The sequence below is a fragment of the Dermacentor silvarum genome, chromosome 8, assembly GCF_013339745.2.
Source record: "Dermacentor silvarum isolate Dsil-2018 chromosome 8, BIME_Dsil_1.4, whole genome shotgun sequence".
NCBI classification, from domain to species: domain Eukaryota; kingdom Metazoa; phylum Arthropoda; class Arachnida; order Ixodida; family Ixodidae; genus Dermacentor; species Dermacentor silvarum.
The window spans coordinates 184,870,951-184,885,884 of NC_051161.1; the positions used below are offsets into that span (position 1 = coordinate 184,870,951).

A 14,934-nucleotide genomic window follows, 5' to 3' on the forward strand; every position below is an offset into this window, starting at 1 on the left:
CACTGTAAAAAAATTGCTTTGGTTTTACGGCAAATCTGCTGGTAATTTGTGACCGAACACTTTCCGTAAGTAAAGAACGGTCATTTCCGTAGAACGGACAACCGTAAAAATAGAGACCGTATTACAAAATACGAGTGCTTATGTATTCAGAAAACGGAAGACTCTGTATGCTGAATCGTATGGTTCGACCGTTAATGTACAGGTGCTTTCCGTATTCAGAAAACGGAAGGCGCTGTATATTGAATCTGTAGTATACGGTCCAACCGTTAAAATACAGGTGTTTTCGTATCCAGGAAACGAAAGGCTCCGTATGCTGAATTTGTACTATACGGTCCAACCGTTAAAATACAGGTGTTTCTGTATCCAGAAAACAAAAGACTCTGTATGCTGAATCTCTACTATACGGTCCAACCGTTAACATACAGGTGTTTCCGTACTCAGAAATAAAAAGGCTCCGTATGCTAAATCTGTACTATACGGTCCAATCGTTAAAATAGAGGTGTTTCATGCATTATGTTTTACAGAGCATATTGATTATTTAGAGAATGTACTATCGGGGACAGAAGTGCCCAAAATGTGCGAATGACGACCGAATTTTATTGGTGCACTTTCTGCTGGGATCAGCCACGCTAACATTTGCATTCGGAAAGTGGTCTGCAACGCAGATGATAGCGGCTGATAGTGCAGAGATGCAATTTGGTCGACACTCGCACGTCCTGGGCACTTTTGTCCCCGATAGTACATATCCTTTAATGCAAATGTCATGAATGCAGCTCATTGCAGAAGCAGCAGGTCGCTATGGAGAAAACTGTCTGGCCAACACATTGAAATAGCTCAAAAGATCAAACACTTTGCTTTTTGTGATATGAATGAATTGCACGACATATATACAAATAAGTGCAAAATTTTATTCGTCAAGTACTTTAGATCACAGAAGCAATTTTATTTTCTTCGACCACTCGTCTTGCACTGTTTCCTGGTGAAAGCTGTTCCCACATGCCTTGCAAGGATAAACTTGCTGCTGTTAGGAGAAACAAATAATATTGGTGAATTTCCATCCTAAAGGAAGTGGCAACAAAAGACAATCACAGAACACAACAAAGCGGTAACTGAAGTATTAAAAAACCATGAACGTGGTTCAACATTGTCAAAACAAGGGATGTTGCTGTAGCCAACATTTCGACAGATACGTGTCATCAGGGCAGCAACTGTTTTCCTTGGCAGCGGTTTTGGATGTGCATAGCTCACTCGCCCCTACCCTCATCTGGTGCATATAGTAGGTCAAGAGAAACCAAAGTGTTAAAATAAAGGTAGGAAGGGTGTGTTTCGCAGTGATTGTGATGGAGTGTGTAGGGGCACTGCTGTAAGTTGTTACAATGAGTAGGGATGACCTAAACAGAAAACGATCTGTAGACCTAGTAGACCTATTCTTCCCAGAAATCAACATAGGAATTAAAATAAACTGTTTGGACATTTGGCAAAAAAAAGCAATGAAGAATTAGGCAAAATAAACTTTGTAACATGATGTGTCTGGTTAAGATCAGTGGAAATGGCAAATGAAGGTACGTTATCAATAAACATTTCATCAAGATCCGATAAAGAAAAAAAGATATTGGTCAAATATTAAATAAGTAAGGACACCAAATTAAACTGGGTATGACCATAAATAGTAAAGAACAGCCTGTGAAAAAAAATGGGACGGGAAATGATAAAAGGTGCAAGATAGGGAAAAGTTTAGCACTGTTTACTGTATGTTCATGCCACTACTGACGACTTGAAGTTTCAGTCTTCCTGCTGAAGCTGTATTACTTGGATAAGGAAATGGATCACTTTGCAGACAAGTCTACGTTCAGATTCTGTTCAAATCTTCAATGTAATTTTATGGAAGAAAATGGTATGGACAGTCCTACTGGATGGGCATTCATTCAGCAGTACCATCCACAGGTATTAGCTTAAAATTTATTGGTCTCACTGGACCTTAGCTCTTGGGAAATCATTAGCTGTTTTTTTTATCACAGATGCCTTCAAGTTATATCGGTTGGCAGGAGTGCTAGCAAACAACATTATACTTGTTGCCGCAGTCAAAAGTGATATTTGGTAACAATGAGTAAAAGAAGCAAACAGCATTCTACAATACTGATTCAAGTCAACCGAAAAAGCTGCTAAAATGAATGTACCCTGGCCCCCAATACACAATAATTGCACATCACATTGATGCTCATCGTGTCGATCATGCTATTAGAACACTAGGCATCAAGTGAGGAGAATAAGGAGATCAAAAAAATTAAATTATGGGGTTTTACGTGCCAAAACCACGATCTGATTATGAGGCACGCCATAGTGGGGGATTCCGGAAATTTGGACCACCTGGGATTCTTTAACGTGCACCTAAATCTAAGTAGACGGGTGTTTTCGCATTTCGCCCCCATCGAAAATAAGGGGATCAGAGGGCACATCCTTTTTTTTCGAACATTAAATGTACTTCGCATTAATGTTGCCTTCCAACTCCGAAAGGAGCAGTTTGCGAGATGGTGACCGACACATAAGAAAACTCATGACATTCTGTGCAGCAGAACATCACGCGCAAATACACTTTTTCCTGCAAAATGACATACTGTAGTGAAACCTTGTGCACATGTGCCAACCTTAGAATTTGAAAAACACCACAGTGGAAGACACAAAGTGTTAACTTTGCTGGAAAATACTAAAATTATATGATTATTCATTCAAGATTCGCCGACTTTGCTCTCTACAGGTGCTGTAAACAGGCACCCTGCTTTTGCAGTTGTAGCAACAATGATCTGTAGAGCAGATGAGGAGAAATGGTTATAAAGTTTACGCAGGAGTATACGCCGCAAATGACAATCCACTTCACATTTTAATCTGGTGGAGGATGCGTACTCCAAAATAGAAGAAACTAGTGTACCCTAAAGATTTCTGTGGCCGATGCCTGTGCACTAGCAGGTACACATAACATGGCAGTTGCAATTATATTTCCACAAGCTATAGTTACTGCAAGCTACTGCCAGTGTACTGGTCCACAGCTGTAATACATTTAGGGCAATTTAAAACTCTCTAATGAATTTATCTCATATGACAGAATTGGAATGCAATATCTTGCAAATAAGTGATGCTGTATGTGCCGTCCCATACAATGAAACACCTTTGAAAAACCTGAATAGCCACCTGGGCCGTGACGAGAGGTGAAGTGTATTCTGTGTAAACTAGTACAGCTGCATAGTGTAAAGCTCTGGAGAGTGCATTTAGTAACAGCTGTGAAGCTTTTTTCTTTTTTTAAACTGCACACAGTAAAAACCTCCTTACAGTTTTGAAAAACTCTTTTATTAAAAAATTTTCTGCGCGCAAACAAACAAGGACGAAGAACCATTTGCTTAAGAACCCAGAGATCTGCTCAATCCAATCAACAGGACACATCAACAGCGCATATAACAACACGTGTGATAAAAATGCCACGGATCAGCGCGACCCCGTCAACATAAAAACAGCAATGCACATAAAACGAGCACTTAAGATGAAACTATGTTAAAGATAAGATGACAGGAGCGAATTCTCTTTATCTAGCAATGAAACAGAAGGATGACTGATGCATTTTTACTTTAGTTTTGCAATCCAGTGCACTTCCACAATTTCCCTCGCGGTTTGATTTCGTTGCCTAAACAATGTGCCGGTGCTTCTAAGACAAGGTGAGCACGCATGTTCTTGACAATGCATGGCCAAATGCTTACTAGGGCCACCTTTCAGACTGGACAAGTGTTCCCTTAGTCTTGTGTTAATGCATCTTGCAGTCTGCCCTACGTACACATGACCACATGTCATAGAAACCTGATACTCAACATTCTTCGCACAATCAAGAAATTGGTTCTTATGCGGATGTTTAATACTACATTCTTTCTTTGCATCACCCTTACTTTCGAACTTACTTTTTACTCTAGAACACACATTACCTCTTTTGTTTTTAGCCGAAAACACCACTTTTACTTCATAACTCCCAGCCACCTTTTTAAGTCTGTGTGAAAGGCCATGCACATATGGAATCACTGAAACCTTGAAAGCTAATTCTTTCTGCCTTAAATTTTTTGTGCATAGTTCCTTATCCTGTTCAAGTTTTTTCATTAGTCTAGCGCATGACACCAGCATCACAGCGAGCAGGTACCCGGCCTCTCTCAACTGATCAACTTGCTCAAGAAAGGCAATGTTTACAGTGCGGTAACACGACTTCAACAATGCTGAGTGGCAACATGAAATGACTGTGCCATTCTTTACAAGCCTGGAATTGCTTGAGGCATAGTTCATGTAGCTTGTTAACAAGAAACTGTAGCTTCTTATCTACCAGTACTTGCAAAGTAAAATTTAAGCCCTTGCCTAGAGTCAAAGGCTTCTACTACTATTGAAGGCTTGACTTTTACTTCGGAAGTACCGGTAGATAACAAGCTACAGTTCCTTTATGTCAAGTTAGAAATTCTACCAGAACATGTGTGTTGGTCATTCACGCCCCGAGCTGGAAAACCGCTAATGAACTATGCCTCAAACCATTCCAGGCTTGTGAAGAATGGCATAGTCATTTCATGTTGCCGGTCAGCATTGTTGAAGTCGTGTTACCGCACAGTAAACATTGCCTTTCTTGAGCAAGTTGATCGGTTGAGAGAGGCCGGGTAGGTGCCTGCTCGCTGTGATGCTGGCGTCATGTGCTAGACTTATGAAAAACTTAAACAGGATAAAGAACTATGCACAAAAAAACAAAGCCAGAAAGAATTAGCTTCCAAGGTTTCAGTGATTCCGTATGTGCATGGCCTTTCACACAGACTTAAAAAGGTGGCTGGGAGTTACGAAGTAAAAGTGGTGCTTTCGGCTAAAAACAAGAGGTAGTGTGTGTTCTAGGATAAAAAGTAAGTTCGAAAGTAAGGGTGATGCAAAGAAAGAATGCAGTATTAAAAATCCGCGTGAGAACCAATTTCTTCATTGCGCGAAGAAAGTTGTGTATCAGGTTCCTATGACATGAGGTCATGTGTACGTAGTGCAGACTGCAAGATGCGTTAACACGAGACTAAGGGAACACTTGTCCAGTCTGAAAGCTGGCCCTAGTAAGCATTTGGCTATGCTTTGTCAAGAACATGCGTGCTCACCTTGACTTAGAAGCACCGGCATATTGTTTAGGCATCGAAATCAAATCGCGAGAGAAATTGTGGAAGCGCACTGGATTGCAAAACTAAAGGAAAAATGCATCAGTCATCCTTCTGTTTCACTGCTATATTCGCTCCTGTCTTTTCATCTTAAGTGCTTGTTTAATGCGCATTGCTGTTTTTATGTTGACCGGGTCGCGCTTATCCGTGGCATTTTTATCACAAGTGTTGTTATATACGCTATTGATGTGTTGTGTTGACTGGATAGCACAGATCTGGGTTCTTAAGTAAATGGTTCTTCGAAAATAAAACCAGTTGTTAGAACGCGATCGTGCTTGTGTTGCTCCTTTTCTTCGTCCTTGTTTGTTTATGCACAAAACATTTTTTTAATGAATCTGTTCCACTTAGGCAGACTCGCAGTTTTGCTTCCTTTTTTTAAAGGTAATGACACGTATGGCTATCACATACATGTACAGTATGACCTTCATTCCCAAACAAAGTGAACAGCACTACCCTATGGGTCAGGTGCCTTGTTTCACACATTCTCCCAAACATTATTAGCGCGGGACGCTGATGTTGGCAGGGAAACTGATTTATGGAGCAATATAAAGTATTAAGTACTCAGCTCTTAATGTTTTCTCTGCTGTTTAAGCATCGTTGGGTCTTATAGTAAGAAAATACGGAATACAACATGCATAATTCACGACGCAACCCCTTTGGAAGTATTTAGTAGTCTGAATTATTATGGATTGCATATTTAGATTAGAAGAAGGATTTCATTCCACTGCAAGAATGGCATCATCCCAATAATTCTTGCATTTGGTGCTATATTTACTTTTATTTCAGTTGGAATGTAGATGCATCGACAGCGATATCGCTTGACATGTCTTCGATTGACTGTTTCTCCAACTTAAGCAAACTCATATTCTGAAATGACCTTGTAGATGATACCAAGAACTTGCTCAGCAGGAGTATGTCTAACATTCACGAGATCTGAGGCTCTTGAACGCATATCTAAGAAAGCCTGGGGTGCATGCTGCTCTCTCATTTAATCAGCAAGTTTCTGGAAATCATCTATAAGTTTTCTTGTGATGAATGTAAATTTGCTTGGACGGGAGAAACATGGAACTTGAACAGGTGAATTATGCAGCATAAGAATGATCTCAGCAAGAAGCAGGCATCAAGAAGCATTGTCGCTCAACACGCATAAACCGTCAATTAAAAGAATTATTGGGATGATTTAAAATTCTGGTAGTGTAATGAAATTTGTTTTCTAATCTATATCTAAACTCCTTGATTATTCAGCCTACTACCACTACCTTTGCCAGAAACATTCATAGTCATTATCCTACCTATGCCAAATTATTCCGACCAATATTCAAGCCTTCATAAGCTGTTTTTTTTTCACTGCCAATTCTCTGAGGGAGAAGAGGTGTCCTATTTCTCTCTACCTATTTCTCGTTCACTGTTCACTCTCAAACTGCATTAAGCTTGAGCAGGTTCTATGCTTAAAGCTGTGATTCCCTTTCCCTCTGCCATCTTTGACCCACCTGGTTAGCTAAGTAGGTAGAAAAACTGCAGAAGAAAGGTTGTGGCGCTGAGTTGGACTTGTGCCCCAAGGAACCTTTGCACGGTGGCTCGAGGAGCAACTGCTTGTGGCATGGAGTGGCTCAAGCTGTGATGAGTTCACTTTGTAAAATCCTGCTGGTTACTGCTGGCCCGTCTTTGCCGGAACAGGAATGAACGTTGGCAGTCTACAGTCTCGGTTTCTTCCTTGAGCGCCATGGCCATGTAAAGAAACCTTGTCTCGACAGGCTGCATAAAAAAGGATAATTTTCTGAGCTAAGTCTTTTTTCCTAAAAGAACCCATTCAAAGTTGTATTTGTAACTTTGCGACACTTTCCGGGTGATGCCAGCGGTACTTCATTGCACAATGCCACAATCATGACTGAGCTGTGGCCATTCTGAATACAGCTTGCAACACGTGACAAGACCATATATACAAATGCAACCAAAATAGTAAACATTTGTTGTAGCTTCTGTATATGGCACTATTCGAATGAGACAATTGTAGCACTCTTCTCAGCTCAGTAAAGTTATTTCTAGTTATTTTACTTTTCATGAGGAAATTGCCATGAGCTTCTCTTGAAAAGTAAGTAAACATTCTTGCTTCAGTTTATTCTTCAAATTCTTGCATCACGAATGGATATCAGGAACCCATTTACACCACAGGCAGAGCTCCATATGTTTAAAAACATTATAAATCAAAGTACAATATCACAATTTTCATAATCGTGTCATGCTAGTATTATTGGTGGCTATGGCTGCTTCAAGCAATTATTTTTCATTAAGGCGGAAACAGTTATCATCTCAAATTGTTTGCAGCAAGGGTGTACAATCCACAAAATCAATCAAAAAGGTCACGTTGTGTTCACTATTCAAACATTTAGGATAGGTTACATACAACAGCTAATAAAGAATGCAAACTTGAAAATCTCAACTGAAGAAGAAACCAGTTTTTGAATATGGAGCAAAATGCCACCAGCTCATGTGGAGTACACCCTTACTATGTACTCCAAGCGAAGAATGTTGTTACAGCAATGCTTGAACACTATATGAATGTAATAATCAACAACCTTAAGCAGAATCTTAACACCACTAAACAAATTGTGCTTCGAAGATTCCTGATCCGAAATTCTCAACAAATTGTTCTGGTGTTGTACGTGTTAAGCTTGTTGTGCGTTCTGAAATGCAAGCTCACAACATCTACAATTTCTCTAAAGGCAATATCAGCTTTGTCAAGATAGGTATGACGTGCAGATAAAGTGGATAATGCATGACATCATGAACACTCAGATGTGTTTACCATTGGGCTCACTCTTGCAGCCATGAAATTATGAGATGCAGACACATTTTACGTTGAAACCGGTTTTGTGGAGTACTGCATGCTTCCCAGGCTTCTCCAGTTGTGAGAGCCGTCTCCCCTACACAAATGAGTGATGAGGAATAAAAAAAGAATTTCAACATGCAACAATATGTTGGTCATTTGCTAGTATGCAGCAGGCTTTTTGACTCCTAGCTTGCCTCACACAAATCTACCATGCACAGTATTTGCTTTGCCCAAGCATCAGCCACTTTACGATGCAATGTGTACAGAGCCCTTGCCCTTAGTTTTTCTGCTTTGGAAACAGTTACCGTGTGTTCAGCTGGCATCGAGAAAGGGGACATAAAATACTATGTGCACCACTGATCTCTACTATGTTTTGCTGGATGCCGCTTCGCTGCCCACAGAGCCAGGGGTAGATGAAGCCAGCGGAAATGCAGTGTCGTGCAGCGGCTTGTCCCAAAAGTAGGGCATACGCTGCACTTACTAGTGTGTGCCGTTGCACAATATTGCTGCCATAAAAATTTTTCTTCGTGGTTTTCCACATCTAGGCGATGTCTCCACATGTCTGGTGAGAGCTGTTACGATGTTCTGAACCCGTACGTGATAAGTTTTTCTTACAGAAAGCATTTTCTGATTGACAAGTGTTTTCAGCACGCGCCACTCATGTTAGCGATGCTGTCAGTGCTGTGATGGAAAATTCTGGACGTCTTCTCGAAATACTTCTCTGGATTGCTTCGGTAGCTTGCGGCACAAAGGGCAAGCATTATAGCAGAAGAAATGCCGCACTCCTGTGCAGGTGAAATGCCACAGCAAAGTCGTGAAGTACCAACTTCTGGGACAAGGTTGGCTTCAGTCGAAGGCGCTCAATGCGCTATCCAGCCCCCCATAGTAGAGCTCAGTGGTGTGCAACCTTTTATACTAGCTTTGCTATCTAGTCGGAACATTGGAAACAGCTCCCACCTTACTTTTCTCAACCTGTGACATGCAAACCGAAAGTCGCATCACTGTATTGATTCTATGGCTTTAGTTTTCTAAGCGAACTGCCTGCATATTCTAGCATGTTGTTAAAAATATAGTTGGCACATTTTTACTGTTACAAGACAGGTTAGTTGGCTGACAGAAATGTGAAACATGTTACCAGCGCTCTGATAGGATGCAAAAAGCAGAATTGAAATTTACTTGGCACAGGGGCTACAGCAGGCACGTATGGTTACTGTATGCTCTATTGTTGTTTCAAGTAAAAGTTAAGTTTTTATGCTGTATTTCTACTTATTCTGAACCATCAAACTGCACAATCAATGTTCCAAGTTTATACATTCTTGGCGTTTGATTGCCCATGTGATTTATTTCCTATGAACACAGGCAGTAATCCCTCTATAATAAGCAAAATGAGTTAGAAAAAGAAAAGCCGTGATAATAGTCCACAATTGCCGAGGGCAGAAGTAATGGCTGATAGCACTTAATTGAAGCTACATAAATATTCAGTTTTCTCACAGCTTGTTCAGCAAGTAATAAAGAGGTATGCTGTGCACCTTTGCATGACCAATGCAATCTGGTGAGAGACTGTGCACTGAGTCTGCTTGGTTGTGTTCGGCAATTTGACTTTGGTATTTTGCTATACATAATTCCTTGGGTATTCGTAGCTTACTTTGCGATAAAATGGAACTTGGAGCAGTGGTCATCTATACATAAATATTTGCACATAAATAATGCAACCACAATTACAGCATGATGAGGGGGGGCAATATGAGACTCTCAGAAAACGAAAAAAAATATTACGATTATAATGTGACGTGATGCCACAAGAAAACAAAGCAATGCATAGAAGCAGATGGCGCTTCCATGCCACCAAGATTATTTACTAAATAGGCAGCGCTTCAGAAGTGCCCGCGACACAATTGAACAAGGCAAAGCTGCGTTTGCTCCACACGCGGTAGCGATCACAGCATTGTTGCCAAGTGGTTTAGATCGCCGCAGTTTAAGTTTCCAGAAAATGTACAGAAGAACAATCTGCTTTATAGTCTTAAAGAATATAACATGAAGTACATTACAAGGCCAGAAACATTCCTAGAAAAGTTGCCTTATATTTGCTTAAATCGGCAAGCAGCATGGCTTGTTTTACATAGAATAAATTTTCATGATACCGCAGTGTGCAGGGTTTTATAGACAAAGTGAAAAACATTCAGCCCATATACCACACTATGACGGTATGCAATAATTGTAATCTCATAATCTAAAAGGTGTAGTTGATTTTACAAAAGTTGACATTCTTCAATCTGAGCCCTGTAAATTTTAACACGCAGGGGCACCCCTTGGCTAAGCAATAGGGATGTAATGTGTATGCATACAAGCATTACCCCATGCATTTGTACCACATCGCCCAAAAGAAATCAATTTTCCCGTCCAAGTCTGCCTCATGCAAGACTGGAATTAAAGCATAAGTTTATACAGTCATCCAAACAATAACACCTCATTTTCACATATGAAATTCATATAAATAGATCTCTCTTGATGCCAGCCTCCTGGAATGCTGAACCTTGCTGCATGCTTTAGAGAAATTATAGTAGTAGCACTTTACTCAAAAGTTATTTAGGGCTGCAGGGCTGCAGTGTTGCAGAACACACCTACAAATGCCGCATTTCATGTGTAACAACTTGGTTGATTTGCTTGAACAACCTACCAAGAGCAAATTAAAATTTCTTCCTGTTTAGCATTTTTGCCTGCTAGACCACAATCGAATGTCATCAGTATATTAACTTGGAGAAACAAATCTGGCTTATACGGGGCGTCCCAACACACAAAGGTTTGAAAATATGCAAATGCTACGTATCTGGACACAACCAAGGTAAAGTTTGCCATCACCTGGAGATACTCACTTTTTTTGCATTCTGCCTAATTGCATAATTAAGTGTAAATTATTTAATCAACTTCTCAAATATTATAATTACATGAAATACGTGCTACATGAAAGTTTTTCTGAGCGTGAAAGAAAGCCACGAATACACGCAAAGAGCCTCGAGCGGCCATTCATGCGGCAATTTTATGTGTATTCGCGAGCTTCTTTCCCGCTCGGAAGAACACTTTTATGTAGCACTTTTTGCACAACAGGATGCTGTATCAGGAGTTGTTCATGGTGTTCTACAATTTCCTCATTTACACTTTTCATCTGATTAGAGTAATTGAGAGGTTGATTAATTAAGACTAATGATCTAATTAGGCAGAATGCAAAGAATATTCTCAGTATCTCCAAGCAATGGCAAACGTAATAACTTGGTTTTGTCCAGCTACGTGGCATCTTTATTTAAAAAATATTTATGCATCATAGTTGGGACACTCTGTATATTAACAGCTTCACATATTGCCACAGCTGTGTGTTGTAACATTCAAAGGGTGCTTGTCCACCAGCACTCCAATGTCACTAACAGTGATCACCTACACAGCTAAGTGGATTGCCATGATGCAGGTTGGTAGTAAAATGCTGAGAGAAACAAATCCACTTACTTTGAAGGCAACAATATTGCGGTAACTTGAGAGACATGGTCTCATGGCAGGCAGCAGATCTCTTCTCAGCTCCAGCAGGACACCAGCAACTAGTCTTTCAGTAAAAGAAAATATTGAATCAGTAATGTTATGTTACCTTGTTCTTGCTAAGCATCAGCACAATCATCTGATTTTCATGCATATCTACTTTCTGCTGAAGCAGTTGAACTGAAGGATTTATAAAATACAGTCTATATTGATTGCATTTGCTTCTCTGGCATGTACAATTTTTTTGCAACTGATACATTTACAGCTAGCTACACGACACGAACGCTTGGATTGCCCAGACATCATTAGAAGCAAAACGTCTTGCTGCACCACAAGCAGTTGCACCAAGGAAAGACACAGCAGAGCTAACACTTTTTTTTTGGTAACTACAATGAAAATGCATGCAAACAAGGAGGCAACTATCGCACGTATAGTGACAGTACAAGCGTCAATAGGAATTATGTGCGCAACTGAATGCACTCTTATTCTAAGTTTTTAACGCGCATGAGCAATAGGTTATACGCGCCACACAAAAAATTTCGATCGCGCTACCATGGAGATCGATGTGAAATTATGTGATCCTTTTTCCCATTCACGCGCCATTTTTGCCCTATGACGCTGTTTACTGGCCTTTTGAAAAACAAATAGTTCTGTTCGCCACGCCAGCTTACCACACATCATCTAAACAGCTACACTATGCAAACCGAACAAATAGAATTACAACGGGCTTACCTCATACGTACGCGTACGCGCAGCGTGCGTACACTGTTGAACATCCGTTGAGGGCAGGCTATCCCGTATCCAAGCGCATACGTGCACCCGTACACAGGACTTCGATGCCGCAGCGTGCAGAGTTTTGTAGACGAAGGGACACATTCCGTTCAAACATCCCCGCGCTCTGACGGCACTTGACGAGCACAGAAGCGTACACCACACCGCGACAAATTCGGAACTTTGCCAGTCCTAACATGCCGAGAGTCGTACAGCCGAGAGTCAAGCAGCCTAACCATCCATCGCGTCTGTTCTTCGCTCACGATGCGTCAATCTCTGTTCCATAGGGCCTTGCTCCACTCTTGAGTACAAATCAAGACATATTTACGGTAAACTAACAAACTGTACAACATAAAAAGATAAACCGGCTGGCTACACAATGCAGCTTCGTCAACCGCTCGTCTTGTTACATCCTCCGAGATCGGAAGCGCCGCGCGTGGTTCCACCTGGTGCTGGGAGCGCGGAGAACAAAACAAAATCGGTTTCGTTTTCCCATTTATGCAGTAGTTGTTGGAAGAGTAAAATGATTGCTTGACAAATAATTGAACTCTGGAAGAGGAGATCGCTTTCTCTGCCACAGGGCATTGTATACATTGTATACATTGCCCAAAGAGATATCTCTTTGTATACATTGTATACAAAGAGATAGAGAAAGCAAGGAGAGGAAAGGCAGAGAAGTCAACCAGACGAGAGTCCGGTGAGCGTTGCAATGCCGTGCTAGAGTGTAATGCGATGCGTCAATAAGCTCTAGTATAGTGTTAATTTGGACTGGCTGGTGCATGTAATGAACGGGCAAATAATGAGTTGTGCCATTACTTTTACCCACGGATAAAGCTCATGTAATAAATGGTGTTACATGTCGGGTTAAAAAAGAAATAAAGGTTGAATCATTATGCCAACTCGGGACAGGGCGTTTTTTTCTTTTTCTTTCTTTCTTTCCTTTTGACAGTACACACAGTGCTATATCCCTCATCTTCGATCACCTTCCCGTAGTTTGCACACGTACTGGTGCGTGTTCGATGCCGCAGCGTGCAAAGTTTTGTAGCCGAGTGAAACACATTCCGCGCAAGTATACCCGCGCTATGACGGCACATGACGAGCACACAAACATACACCACACAGCGACAAATTCGGAACTTTGCCCATTCAAACATGCCGAGAGTCAAGCAGCCTAACCATCCATCGTTTCTGTTCTTCACTCACAATGCGTCCATCTGTTATTGTACAGCAGAATTCCGTACAAGAAAGTGTGCGCTCGCCGGTCTTGTTTCAAGATGAAGCGCTAAATGATACATGATGATATACATTAATGACATAGCATTAAATATTAATTCAACAGTTCGCCTTTTTGCCGATGATTGTGTGATTTACAGAGAGATATATGGCTAGCCCTAACGACATTATAACACTGCAATCTGACCTTAATAAACTAACGGAATGGTGCTGCAAATGGCAGATGCAAATTAACACAGAAAAGACCAATCACCTGAACTTCACTTCCGTTCCAAAGTCTCAAACTAATACTTATATTTTAAACAATAGCATAGTAAACTCGGTTACATCGGCTAAATACCTCGGTGTCTACATAAATTCTAGCTTAACATGGACTGACCATATAAAATATATCACAACTAAAGCGCAAAAGAAACTTGGCTTTCTGAAGCGACGCTTGCATCTGGCCGACAGGGACACCAGGCTTCAAGCGTACACTTTCTTCGTGCGTCCCTCCCTGGAATATGCATCAGTCATTTGGCATCCCTACCAGATCGCCCTTACCAATCTACTCGAAGCCGTCCAGAATAAAGCAGCGCGATTCATCATGTCATCCTACTCCCGATTTCAAAGCGTTTCATCTTTGAAGCAAACACTCAACATGCCGCCACTCGCAATGCGCAGAAAATTCGCCAGATTATGCTTTTTTCACACACTGTATCACAGCAACACATCATTTGCCCGGTCACACATTTTACCGTCACCTCATACTTCACATCGCATCGATCATGCCTACAAAGTTAACCCTATCTTTGCCCGGACGGAAAAGTCCAACAATTCGCCGTTAACCTTATCAATAAAAGAATGGAATCAGTTACCCTCCAGAATTGCCACGATAACACACAGTCTTCCTTATTTTATTCAGCATTACTAACGTATTTACAATCCTAGCACTTTAGTAACATTTTTCTCTCCCAGAGCACTTATTCGCTTTCGCTATTTTGTTCTTGCTTCGTTGAGTGTGAATTTTGTAAGAATATTTACCTTGTTAATATGTTTCACGACTTGCTGTACCCCAAAGTGCTGTATTTACCACCTGCGATGCTCCTTCATTTGTGAAAATTGTGTTCTGCTTTATGTCCCCCCCCCCCCCTATGTAATGCCCCTGTGGGCCCTTAGGGTATCTAAATAAATAAATAAGAATAAATGCTTGCGATTACATCTTACCGCAAAAATTGACAACACTGTCAACAATTGAACAGTGCAGAATATGCGTAATGGGGGTGTGTCAATGAATGGCAGTTGACAGAGATGAGATATTTTGCAAATACTATGGGGCGATTGAAACCAAATACTGTACAGTTCAGTAAAACCCTTCCACTCCTGAGTTAATTC

General features: G+C 40.9%; 1 long non-coding RNA gene across 3 annotated transcripts; it reads right to left on the bottom strand.

Moving 5' to 3' along the window:
• Positions 1-45: 45 nt before the first annotated feature.
• Positions 46-14,457, bottom strand: LOC125947496 (uncharacterized). Of its 3 annotated transcripts, XR_007468341.1 has the most exons (5): positions 12,289-14,457; positions 11,530-11,623; positions 8,008-8,125; positions 6,692-6,956; positions 46-1,021 (listed from the first exon to the last, which is right to left on the bottom strand). It is a non-coding gene; the product is annotated as an uncharacterized LOC125947496 (long non-coding RNA). The 3 variants fall into 3 exon arrangements; XR_007468340.1 differs by lacking the exon at positions 8,008-8,125; XR_007468339.1 differs by having other exon boundaries at positions 6,692-8,125.
• Positions 14,458-14,934: the final 477 nt, after the last annotated feature.